We start from the raw sequence: 12,744 nt of genomic DNA, 5'->3' as shown, positions 1-12,744 counted from the left end.
ACAAACACCCGAAATTCCATTAATTTTTCCTGAGCAATCGTGGAAGCAGCTAAAAATACACCCTTGGAATTTAAACAGGCAATACGGGCATGACTGACCATTTTTTTTTCTTTCTTCATACGAAGCTCACAGCCTTTAATCAAATGACCAGATTTTCCGCAATAGAAACACAAGCCTTCAGAAAATCTACGATCTTTTTCTTGAGAGCGAGGTGCCACCGATCCAATCTCCATCGGTTCACCACTGTTAGTACACACATTCTCATAACCAGAAACTGACATAGCAGAGGATTTGCTCTCATTAACCCTTGCACGCAGTCTCCTATCCACCCGTATAGCTAATTGCATAGCCTGTTGCAAATCTTCAGGTGTAGGATAAGCAATTAGCAGGTCTTTAACCCTTTCATTGAGCCCAGCAAGAAATAGACTTTTCAGAGCAGAATCGTTCCACCCTGTTTGAGTAGACCAACGACGGAAATGAGTACAATATTTTTCCACATTACCTGATCCCTGTTTCAAACGTCTCAACTCAGTCTCAGCTGATGCGACACCGTCAGGATCATCATATAATAGTCCCAAAGCAGAAAAAAAACTATCCACTGATCTGAAGCATGTATCACTAGGTTGCAAAGAAAAGGCCCACTCCTGAGGCTCTTTGCGCAAAAGTGACATTATGAACCCTATGCGCTGGGATTCATCCCCAGAGGACTTGGGTCTCAAACGAAAATACAATAAGCAAGCATTTTTAAATGAAAAAAATTCTCGGTGTTCACCAAAAAATAAATCCGGCAAACATACCTTAGGCTCCAAGAAATGTGCTCCAGGACAGTTACTCACGTGCTGACGGAGCTCAGCCACTTCCAGAGAGAGTCCCTGCAGGTGTTTAGCCAAATCCTGAACCGACACCATGATGGAACAGAAAAATCTTTCCTTAGAGCATTTGCTGGGCTGGACTTACTGTTATGTTCTGCTACCAGAGCTAAGGAAAGAGAGGAGATCTGTCCCTATGATAGAACTCAGCTGAATCCCTACGATGTAACAGGGAACCTGATCCTGCGATCAGACCTGCTAAAGTCCTAAGCTAGTCTGTACGGAGACCTATAGATGTGGGGAAGGAATCCCTACAAGTACTAAGGACTGGGAGGAATATGGGACACCTCCTAACAGAAATAGTAGCAGACAGACGAACAAACAAAATATATAGAACATAGAGGTCCGTAGACCAAGCAAACTAACAGAGTTAGATACAGAGCACAGGCTAGCTAGAAAGTAGTTATACAATGAAGTCCAGCAAAGCCAGAAGGGCGGAGCAGGATTAAATAGGCCAACAAGGTCATGTGACCAGCAAAGGAAAAAAAAACCTAAGAGCAAGGTTCTAACAACTGGCCTGAGACAGGAGGCATTGCATGCTAATGTTCCCCTGACTAGAGAACCTCCCCCTTGCTCTCAGACACAGCTTTATTTACACTTGTGGCATCCAGGCCAGGGTGACACACTTGCACTTGAAATATGGCCTTTTAGGCTCGTGGAGGTGGAAGCTTTCCAGCCGGGTATCCATACACGTCCCCAGCCACCATTATTTCTCCTGGTGTCGTCCCCGCCTTCCACCAGCACGGGTCCCAGAACTTTACCCGTGCCCTCCTCAGCGCACTTAGTGTGAAGGACCGCCTAACCACAAACACATGGACAAGTGAATGTGGCCAGGGATGGTACATCTCACTGACACATTTCACTGGGTTAATATTCTGGAAGCCGGAACCCAGTGGGACCTTGGGACGGAATGCGTACTCCCGACGCAGAGGATTGCAAGCCCTGGGTCAACCAGGGTTGCCCCCACATTCTACAGCTCCTGCACCACCTCCTCCTCTCCAGCCTCCATCTCCATCACTTGATTCATTTTTTTCAGGAGATATTCCAGATTATGTACTAAAACTTTGTGGGTGCCAATAACAATAAGCAGGACTGTATGCTTAGTTGACAAACCACACACCATTGCAGAGTTGTTGAAAGCTGTGTCAGAGAACCTGATGGCGGCTCTGAAGCTAGGCAAGCTCACACGCGAGCCATTCCTGGCCCATGTGCACAACTTAGTGGTTCAGCTGTTTCTCAAAACCTACCCAGGTCTGCCACAGCGACTTGTGAAAGTACGCTGCATGTGTGCCCATTTCAGAAAGTCAGCTACAGCTTTCACCGCTCTGGCAGGGCTTCAGCAGCTTTCAGATCACCGACTAGTGTGCGATGTGACCACGGATTGGAAATCAACGTTGCAGATGTTTGGAATGATTTTGAGCAGCAGAGAGCAGTTGAGTACCAGCTTCAATACGCCCGTCGGCATTCAGGTCAGCCTCCGCACATAAGAGCTGATGAGTGGGCATGAATGTCTGACATCTGTGCCGTCCTCCAAAACTTTGAGGACTCCACCAAGATGGTGAGCGGCGATGACGCCATAATTAGCATCATCATCCCGCTTCTCTGTGTACTGGAACAATCGCTGCTCACAATTAAAGAGGAGGCATTGCAGGTGGAGCAAGGAGCTATACAGGGTTATGCTACTCAGCCCAGCCTCATCTCATCCCGACGCGGATTGGGTGATAATGAGGAGGAGGAAGAGAACATGGACAATCGTCCTCTTGATGAGAACAGGGAAGTCTTGGCTGTTGGCAGTCTGGCACACAAGCCGACTTGGGCATTACAGAAAACTGGCACGGCACGAGAGAAGTCTTGTAGACAGAGGTGTGAGGTTCTGATTAAGGAGAATGTCAGTCTTAGATCAGTTGCAGAACGGAGGGCATGGGAGGGGTGATACACAGAAATGAGGGAAGAGATATAGGCCGGTGCAGAACTGTGGAGAGCTTGGTGGGTGAAAGAGATGAGTTTGTATTGTATTCTGTAGTGATTGTTTAACCTAACCAGTGCAATGACTCGCAAAGGGTAGAGGCTTCGGTGAAGCGGCTTAATAATAATAATTAGGGTTGAGCGAGTATGTTCTGTCCGAGTATGCTCGGGCCGAGCTCCAAGTATTTACAGCTGCTCAGTGATATGGTTGAATCGCTCCCGGGTGCATGATTTGCAACTGTTTGACAGCTTTATTACTTGTGAGGAATGTGTAAGAAATAGACATTACTTCCATGTAATAAAACTGTCAAAACAGTCGCAAATCATGCACACGGGAGCGATTCAACCATATCACCGAGCAGCTATAAATACACGGAGCTCGGCCCGAGCATACTCGCCGAAAGGGTTAATAGAACATACTCGCTCAACACTAATAATAATCTTTTTATTTATATAGCGCCAACATATTCCACAGCGCTTTACAATTCAGACAATTTATAGACATTATGGGCACTGTCCCCATTGGGGCTCACAATCTACATACCCTATGGAGTGTGGGAGAAAACCAGAGAACCCAGAGGAAACCCATGCAAACACAGGGAGAACATACAAACTACTTGCAGATGTTGTCCTTGGTGGGATTTGAACCCAGAACCCCAGCGCTGCAAGGCTGCAGTGCTAACCATTGAGCCACCGTGCTGCCCTTTATAGAAATACGACTCTGGCTGCTACATTCAGAAAGGATTGGAGAAGAGAGTTTGTTTAGAGGGAAATTGATTAGAAGATAGCTGCAGTAATTAATCAGAGACACAGTAAGAGTTTTTACAGTATCAAAGGTGCGAAAAGGTTGAATTCTGGATATGTTTTTAAGGTGCAGGTGACATGTGTGGGAGTTATGGTGGCACCACCTAAAAGAAATTGCAAAGTCAGGTATAGGTAGGATAGTAAAAGTCAGATATAGGTAGGTTAGTAAAAGTCAGGTAAAGGAAAGGTAGGTTAGATGGCTACGTGCGGCCTCCTGCTGTGTATAGATGGCTACGTGCGGCCTCCTGCTGTGTATAGATGGCTACGTGCAGCCTCCTGCTGTGTATAGATGGCGCCGTGTGGCCTCCTGCTGTGTATAGATGGCGCCATGTGGCCTCCTGCTGTGTATAGATGGTGCCGTGAGGCCTCCTGCTGTGTATAGATGGCTATGTGTGGCCCCCTGCTGTGTATAGATGGCTATGTGCGGCCTCCTGCTGTGTATAGATGGCATCGTGCGGCCTCCTGCTGTGTATAGATGGCGCCATGCAGCCTCCTCCTGTGTATATGGCTACGTCCGGCCTCCTGCTGTGTATAGATGGCTATGTGCGGCCTCCTGCTGTACATAGATGGCTACGTGCGGCCTCCTGCTGTGTATAGATGGCTACGTGCAGCCTCCTGCTGTGTATAGATGGCTACGTGCGGCCTCCTGCTGTGTATAGATGGCTACGTGCAGCCTCCTGCTGTGTATAGATGGCGCCATGCAGCCCCCTGCTGTGTATAGATGGCTACGTGCGGCCTCCTGCTGTGTATAGATGGCTACGTGCAGCCTCCTGCTGTGTATAGATGGCGCCGTGCAGCCCCCTGCTGTGTACAGATGGCTACGTGCGGCCTCCTGCTGTGTATAGATGGCTACGTGCAGCCTCCTGTTGTGTATAGATGGCGCCGTGCAGCCCCCTGCTGTGTATAGATGGCTACGTGCGGCCTCCCGCTGTGTATAGATGGCTACGTGCTTCCTCCCACTGTGTATAGATGGCTACGTGCTTCCTCCCGCTGTGTATAGATGGCTATGTGCGGCCCCCTGCTGTGTATAGATGGCTACGTGCGGCCTCCTGCTGTGTATAGATGACTACGTGCTGCCTCCTGCTGTGTATAGATGGCTACGTCCGGCCTCCTGCTGTGTATAGATGGCTATGTGCGGCCTCCTGCTGTATATAGATGGCTACGTGCGGCCTCCTGCTGTGTATAGATGGCTACGTGCAGCCTCCTGCTGTGTATAGATGGCTACGTGCGGCCTCCTGCTGTGTATAGATGGCTACGTGCAGCCTCCTGCTGTGTATAGATGGCTACGTGCGGCCTCCTGCTGTGTATAGATGGCTACGTGCAGCCTCCTGCTGTGTATAGATGGCGCCGTGCAGCCCCCTGCTGTGTATAGATGGCTACGTGCGGCCTCCTGCTGTGTATAGATGACTACGTGCAGCCTCCTGTTGTGTATAGATGGCGCCGTGCAGCCCCCTGCTGTGTATAGATGGCTACGTGCGGCCTCCTGCTGAGTATAGATGGCTACGTGCGGCCTCCTGCTGAGTATAGATGGCTACGTGTGCTCAATATTAAGTCATCCAATGTTAGGCTGTGTGCCCACGATGCAGAAATGCTCCAGATTTTTTTTGAGTGTTTCTGCATCTCCCTGGCAGAAAAAACGCATGCGGATTGTACATGCGGATTGTACATGCGGATTGTACGTGCGTTTTTCCTGCCAGGGACAGGCGGATGTGATGCGTTCTTCACATGCATTTTCGCATGCGGGTTGTCAAGCGTTTTCCAAGTGATTTTAGCATCACTTGGAAAAGTACTTGACAACTTGGTCACACTATATAAATACATGCAACCGGCAAGGATTTATATAGTGTGACCGAAAGAATGGTAAAAAATAAATATACTTACCTTCTGATGGCCTGCCGACGTCAGCGGTCGCGTGACCCGTCACATGACTAAATGACGTCACCACAGGTCCTTTAGTCTACCGCGAGCTGCCGGCGAGCCAGGACGCATCGGATAAAGACACCGGGGGCCATCAGAAGGTAAGTATAATATTTATTTTTTATTTTATTCTTTTTTTTACAGGTTCCATGGTACTCGGGTCCGGAGGAGAGTCTTCTGTTCTCCAAACCCGGGTACCATCCGCACATTGAAACGCATGGAATCCGCATGTACAGATGCAGTGATGCGGATACCATGCGTTCCAATGCAAGTCAATGGCGGCGAAAACGCAGCTCTTCCGCAAAATAATTGGTAGTGCTGCGGATTTTTCCACAATGATACCAAGCGGAAACGCTTAAAAAACCCATAGTGGGCACACAGCCTAAAAAAAAATATTATAAATTATTATTATAATTAATATATTAATATTGTGCCAAATTAATTTCACGTGAACTATCACATGATCTATCACAGGTGATCATGTGACATGTGATACATCAGGTGTGCGTGTGTGTGTGTGTGTGTGGGGGGGGGGGCGCACCTTCTAAACTGCCCGGGGCCCTTGCTACTCTTAATCCACCCCTGCACCCTCCACACTACTTATATGCACATGTAGCTCTTTCACGGACTGTTCCTCCATTACTGAGAAATCAGCTTTTAAATTGGTATGCAAATGAGGCTGAAGAGCTATGGTAGATCTGAAGCCTCTGAATGGTATAAGTATATACAGTACAGATAAATCCAGAGTCTTATCGGTGACATGTTCTTGCTGATCATAGTCATTCACTTTCCCTTCTCTCCTCTATTTAGCCCAGATCACCGTGATAACTTCTTCCATCCACGATGTGTCTCTGCAGAACTTAATGCACAGACGTCTTTGGATTATTATTTAACCGGCACTTTTCCCACTTTTTCCCACCTCTACACAAACTGCATAATGCTATAACCATCTCTAGTGCCCTGGAGAGTAATAATGCCCTCTCTGTTGCCCCACACAGTAATAGTACACCCCTCTTTGCCTTTATACAGTAATTGTGTCCAGCTCTCTGCCTCCATATACTAAAAGTCTCACGTCTGAGCTTCCACATGGTAAAAATGCCCCCATTGTGCTACTATATAGAAATAGTAATCTTTCTAGGCACATTAAGGAATAGTTCCCACTCTGTGCCTCTATATAGTAATAATGCACCCCTCTGTGCCTCCATATAGTAATAATGCCCCCTCTCCCCTCTGTGCCTCCATGTAGTAATAGTGCCTCCTCTGTGTCTCCATATGGTAATAATGCCCCCCTATGTGTCCCCATATAGTAATAGTGCCCCCTCCGTGCCTCCATATAGTAATAGTGCCTCCTCTGTGTCTCCATATAGTAATAGTGCCTCCTCTGTGTTTCCATATAGTAATAGTGCCCCCTCCGTGTCTCCATATAGAAATAATGCCCCCTCTGTGCCTCCATATAGTAATAGTGCCCAATCTGTGTCTCCATATAGTAACAGTGCCCCCTCCGTGTCTCCATATAGAAATAATGCCCCCTCTGTGCTTCCATATAGTAATAATGCCCCCTCCGTGCCTCCATATAGTAATAGTGCCTCCTCTGTGTCTCCATATAGTAATGATACCCCCTCTGTGCTTCCATTTAGTAATAATGCCCCCTCCGTGCCTCCATATAGTAATAGTGCCTCCTCTGTGTCTCCATATAGTAATAATGCCCCCTCTGTGTCCTCGTATGGTAATAGTGCCCCCTCCATATAGCAATAATGCCCCCTCTGTGTCTCCATATAGTAATAGTGCCTTCTCTGTGTCTCCATATAGTAATAGTGCCCCCTCCATGTCTCCATATAGAAATAATGCCCCCTCTATGCCTCCATAAAGTAATAGTGCCCCCCTCTGTGTCTCCATATAGTGATAGTGCCACTTCTATTCCTCCATATAGTAATAGTGCCCCCCTCTGTTTTTCCATATAGTGATAGTGCCCCCTCTGTGCTTCCATATAGTGATAGTGCCCCTTCTATTCCTCCATATAGTGATAGTGCCTCTTCTGTGCCTATATGCAGTATGTCCATATACCAGGCATAGTGCTCCTCTGTAATTCTATATATTACTAGTGCCTCCATACAATTGTAATCCCCCCTTTACATCCTCCCATCCAGTGCCCTGGCAATAAAATAAAAATAAATGAAAACTCCCTTCTCCCACAACGAGTGGTGCTGTCCTTGTGCCGCAGTCTGTAGCTGCAGGCGGTGCGATGGAGTGATGTCATTGCGCTGGAGAAGCCTATAATTCAGGCATGTGCTGCGAGGACTGGCAGATGGTGGTGCAGGGGGCTGTATATAATGTATGGACAGACAGGTGGGAGGTATACAGACATGTAATATGTGCACCGCTCATTTAGACATAGACAACAGAATCAATTACATTTTATAATATATATTTGGGATAAGAAATTTTTACCCCAAGGAGGCGGAGGCTCGTAAAGTGCCTGCCGCACCCAGAGCACTTAAAGGGAAGTTGTCATGTCAGATAACGCTATCAACCTGTTTGGTTTTGAACCTGCAGGTCGTATTACAGGTAAGAGTGCTATCTATGAAAAACACTGTTAGCTTTCCTATGCAGAAAATTCACGAGCTTTTATCAGAGCGCTGACTGCTGTTATGTTCTGCAGTTTAGAACTAAAGAATAGGAGGGAAAAGCTGTCCCTGCACTGAGACTCAGCTAAACTCTACGCTGGGGTGGGTGCTCTATTCCTTGTGAATAGCCCCACCGAAACTCCTGCACTGAACTCAAACAAAGACCTGAAGGAAGGGGAAAAGGGGTCCCTAACAGATCTAAGGACTAGGAGAAAAAACAGGAGACCTCCTAATAGAAAAGTTAGTTGCAGAAACGAAGATTAAAGGGAACAAAACTGGTGGAACAAGAAGTCCCAGCATATCAATTGTCCAAAGCACAGAGAACTTAGCAAGGAAACTTAGCCAGAGCACAAGCGTAACAACACTGATGTCTAGCGGGGAATGGGAGACAGGTGCTGAGTAATAAAGAGTGAAGAGATCACGTGACCAAGACACCCAGCACCAGAGGAAAAGACTAGAAGCCAGCAAACCACAACAAGATGGCCGATAGTAAAACAATATAGATTCTAACACCTGCCTTTTTTATATTTTATACAGTGGACCTCACTACGGTTTCGAGGGGATCGCACCCAATATTCCACGGTGCGGCTATTATTTGTTTTCACATATTTTTCTCTATCTATCCAGATCATCCTAATTTCTAGTTTTCATCTTTATGTATCTCATTTTCTATGTTATCTATCTATGTCAGATCAATGTATTTATTATGGTTAATAAAAGGCTTTAAAAGTAAGTATAAGTAATGAAAAACAAATGGAGGGTCAATTTCTAACTAAATCACATGACTGTGTATAAAAAAAAGCATGTTAGAGAGGCAGAGCCTCCCAGAAGCAAAGATGGTCAGAGGTCACCGATCTGTGAACAACTGCGTCTAATAATTGTAGAATAATTTCAGGAAATTTTTCCTCAATGTGAAATTACAAAGACTTTGAATATCTTCCATCTACAGGCCATAAAATCGTCAAAAAATTCTGGAAAAATCCATGTGCACAAAGAATGGGGCTGATGGTCAATATTGAATGCTCATGATGTACGGACCCTGAGAAGGCTCTGCATGATATCAAGACATGATTCAGTCATCCAAGTCACTGCATGGGCTCAAAAAAATTTCCAGAAATCATTGTCTGTGATCACAGTTCACCATGCGTTCCACAAATGTAAATGACAGCTCTATCATGCAAAGAAAAAGCAGAATATCAGCACAATCCAGAAACGCTGTAGTCTTCTCTGCACTCATTTATAATGGACTCAGGCGAAATAGAAAACTGTTCTGTGGTCAGAAAAATCAAAATGTGAAATTCGTTATGGAAACCACAGACGCTGTGCCCTCAGAGTGAGAGGGACCATTCAGCTTGTTATGGAGGAGACGGACCATCCAGCTTGTTATCAAGGAGAGGGACCATCCAGCTTGTTACGGAGGAGAGTAAACATCCAGCTTGTTATGGAGTTAAAGGATCATCCAGCTTGTTATGGAGAAGAAGGACCATCCAGCTTGTTATCATGGAGAGGGACTATCCAGCTTGCTATGGAGGAGAGGGACCATCCAGATTGTTATGGAGGAGAGGGCATTTGCAGCTTGTTATGGAGGAGAGGGACCATCCAGCTTTTTATCAAGGGGAGGGACCTTTATCAAGGAGAGGGACCATCCAGCTTGTTACGGAGGAGAGTAAACATCCAGCTTGTTATGGAGTTAAAAGATCATCCAGCTTGTTATGGAGAAGAGGGACCATCCAGCTTGTTATCATGGAGAGGGACCATCCAGCTTGTTATGGAGGAGAGGGACCATCCAGCTTGTTATGGAGGAGAGGGCATTTGCAGCTTGTTATGGAGGAGAGGGACCATCCAGCTTTTTATCAAGGGGAGGGACCTTTATCAAGGAGAGGGACCATCCAGCTTGTTACGGAGGAGAGTAAACATCCAGCTTGTTATGGAGTTAACGGATCATCCAGCTTGTTATGGAGAAGAGGGACCAGCCAGCTTGTTATCATGGAGAGGGACCATCCAGCTTGTTATGGAGGAGAGGGACCATCCAGCTTGTTATGGAGGAGAGGGCATTTGCAGCTTGCTATGGAGGAGAGGGACCATCCAGCTTTTTATCAACGGGAGGGACCTTTATCAAGGAGAGGGACCATCCAGCTTGTTATCGAGGAGAAAAAACATCCATCTTGTTATTGAAGAGAGGAACCATCCAGCTTGTTATGGAGGACATGAACCATCCAGCTTGCTGTGGACGAGAGAGACCATAAAGCTTGTTATGGAGGAGAGAGACCATAAAGATTGTTATGGAGTAGAGGAACCATCGAGCTTGATATGGAGGAGAGGAAACATCCAGCTTGATATGGAGGAGAGGAACCATCCAGCTTGATATGGAGGAGAGGAACCATACACCTTATCATGTAGGAGAGGGTCAATCCACCTTGTTATGGAGGAGAGGGACCATCCAGCTTGTTATTGGCACACAGTTCTTTATCTCTGATAGTATCTGGCTGCATTAATGCCTATTATAGGGACAGCACTGACATGAAATGCACCATCAATGCTGAGCCTTACGTGTAGAGATGTTATAACAACATCTGCTCCATCCAGACAACGTCTATTTCAGGGAAGACCTTGTATATGTTGACAGGACAATGGTAAACCACATCCTGCATCCATCACACACCACGGCTCTGCAGAAAAAGAGTCCTGGTGATGAACCGGCCACCTGCAGTCCAGACCTTTCACCAATAGAAAATATTGTGAGCATCATGAAACAAAAAATCCGACAAAGGAGGAGCAGTGAGAATCCGACATCGGACAAGAATGGGTCAACGTTCTTCCCCCAGAACTCCAGCGATTATGTCCTCCCTTCCCCAATTAGTACAACAGTAGAGAAAAACAGGAGCTAAATACCCCATAAGTAATAGCAACAACAAATATAATGCGCATAAAATATGTATTAACTTTATTAAACACTTAAAAAAAATAATAGAGTATCATGAAAAGTATACATGGTTGCTGGTGAAAAACACAAAAAAGTGTAACCACACTGGCAAAGTTCAGATGTCAATACAACAGAAGCAACTGAATAAATATATAACACATGAAACCACATGAGTGTATCAGTCATGTATGGTGACAATCACTGATACAAAAAAAATCCCATCTCAAATGAGTGGTAATAAGATGTTAGGCATAATAGATCCCAGGTGGGAAAAAGGCTCTGTCACAAGGCAAATGCCAGACAGTCCTCATGCTATGATAGCAGTAGTGTGTATAATGCCATACGAATAGCGTCACATGTAGGAGTATGTGCTGTCATGTGTCAAAAGGACACACATTCAGCTGAAGTGTATTGCAGCGCACAGACCCTTCGGGTCCATGCACGGCGATATATGCTGCCAGCCAATCAGAGGCCAGACGCTGACGTCATGAGCTCCCGTCACTTGTACTCTGAAGTCAGCTGCCGGCTTCAGAAGAGGATGCCGCTCGGAGAGGGAGCGCAGGGCAGGGGAGTATTTATTTTTTTCTTTCTAAACCAGTGAGTACATGGTGACCATACTTCTACACAGGTGACTATGGGGAGTGCATTATACTATATGGAGGATATGGGCTTTGTATTATACTAAGATGGAGGACTATGGGCTGTGCATTATATTATATGAAGAATATGGGCTGTGATTTATACGAATACGGAGGACTATGGGGGTGCATCATATTATATGGAGGTGCAGTATACTATATGGAGGACAATGGGGAGTGCATTATACAATATGGAGGACTATGGGAGTGCATTATACTATATGGAGGACTATAGAGAGTGCATTATACTATATGGAGGACTATGGAGAGTGCACTATACTATATGGAGGACTATGGGGAGTGCATTATACAATATGGAGGACTATGGGGAGTGCATTATACTATACGGAGGACTAAGGGGAGTGTATTATACTATATGGAGGACTATGGAGTCCATTATTCTATATGAAGGACTATGGGGAAGAGCATTATACTATATGGAGGACTATGGGGTGCATTATACTACATGGAGGACTATAGAGAGTCCATTATACTATATGGAGGACTATGGAGAGTACATTATACTATATGGAGGACTATGAGGAGTGCATTATACTATATGGAGGACTATGGGCTGTGCATTATACTATATGGAGGACTATGGGGAGTGCATTATTCTATATGGAGGACTATGGGGAAGTGCATTATACTATAAGGAGGACTGTGGGCTGTTCATTGTACTATATGGAGGACTATGGGCTGTGCATTATACTATATGGAGGACTATGGGGAGTGCATTTTTCTACATGGAGGTCTATGGGGAAGTGCATTTTACTATATGGAGGACTATGGGGAGTGCATTATTCTTTATGGAGGACTATGGGGAAGTGCATTATACTATATGGAGGTCTATGGGGAGTACATTATTCTATATGGAGGACTATGGGGAAGTGCTTTATACTATATGGAGGACTATGGGGATTGCATTATACTATATGGAGGACTATGGGGAGTGTATTATACTATATGGAGGACTATGGGGTGCATTATTCTATATAGAGGAC

This window comes from Phyllobates terribilis, unplaced genomic scaffold, assembly GCF_046119375.1.
Source record: "Phyllobates terribilis strain yellow unplaced genomic scaffold, ASM4611937v1 Scaffold_19__1_contigs__length_20705806, whole genome shotgun sequence".
NCBI classification, from domain to species: domain Eukaryota; kingdom Metazoa; phylum Chordata; class Amphibia; order Anura; family Dendrobatidae; genus Phyllobates; species Phyllobates terribilis.
This window is presented reverse-complemented; position numbering follows the sequence as displayed.